The following is a 1,378-nucleotide window of genomic DNA, read 5'->3' as shown; positions in this document are numbered from 1 at the left end:
TTTTTTATATATATATATATATATATATATATATATATATATATATATATATATATATATATATATATATAAATGAATTATTCCATTTGATTCCTATCACATATGGATTGTCCCCTCTGCTTCTGGTGCATAGTCTCAATGTGATCCTGATCTCTTACTAACACTGGCTAAAAACACACAAAACAATTAACTTCTGCCCAGAGCGCATCTCTGACCTCAATACCAGCATATCTGACTCATCCTGGACTCACAACGGATCAAAACACTCTTTTTAGAAGAGCCAAGTAAAATACAGGCATTAATGTAGCCAGAGAAAAGATGAAGAATGATTATTGGCTTCATGGAGACCACCAGTAATGAATCTACGGAAACTGAGGCGCACAAGTGTGTGAATGTGTTTGTTTGCAATGGGGCAAATGAGGTCAAGGGAGGACTTTAAAACTTGTATGTGTGTGTAATGTTTGCGTGTGTGTGCTCATGAGTGATGTATTTGGGGTTTGTTGAATATTCCAGTGAAACGAGAAAAATCTCATTTTATTTTTAAGTGTACTTAAAACACGTGTGTGGAAAAAAACAATGCAGCAATGCAGAAACATTGAAATATTTCTGTAAATGTATATCAAATAATGAAGTCAAAATATTCATACTATTGATAACAATTCTTATGCTGACACTGACAGCTAGAGGTATAATTATGATGGTAATTTTGATGTAGTTTGAGGGTTCAACGCAGTTATTTAGACTTTATATCCTTACATTTTTTTTTTTCTCTTTCCATAGTGTCTGTTTAATATGGGAAGCAACAAAAGGCCTGTCCTTTGCGCCTCATATCAAAAAATGTTTTGCAAAGAGATCCTAACTAATGGAAATTATATATATATATGGATATCTATCCCTTCATCCTCCTATTCCGTTAAAACGGCAATTTAAACATGAATTCACATTTTTTTTTGTGAATAGTTTGTAGTAATTGAAAATTCTATACTTTTTATTTTTTTTTGTAAAACCTTTTCTTTCCTCTTGATTTTTCTTCGGCTGTTGTCCCACAAGTTTTCCTTCCTTTTCTTCACGTTTGACCTGTTCTTTTGTCCCTCTCTTGGCCTCCCATCAATGTATCGTGGCACAGAGTTGATCTTCACTGACGTCATGGTGCTGATTGATGATGTAATAAAGCTGGTTTGGAAAAGGAAACTATCAAACACACACAACTTCCTGCTGTCACATGTATGTCTTTCTGCCTCACCAAGTCACTTTGTGTTTAAAAAAGTGTCTAATGAGATCTTAATGGAATGTTCTGGGGTCAGTACAATTTAAGCTCAATTAGCAGCATTTATTGCACAAATTAATTTCCACAACAAAGAAGTTTAGACTCGTCCTT

Source organism: Xyrauchen texanus, chromosome 5, assembly GCF_025860055.1.
Source record: "Xyrauchen texanus isolate HMW12.3.18 chromosome 5, RBS_HiC_50CHRs, whole genome shotgun sequence".
In the NCBI taxonomy this organism is placed as follows: domain Eukaryota; kingdom Metazoa; phylum Chordata; class Actinopteri; order Cypriniformes; family Catostomidae; genus Xyrauchen; species Xyrauchen texanus.
Note: the sequence above shows the minus strand (reverse complement) of the source record.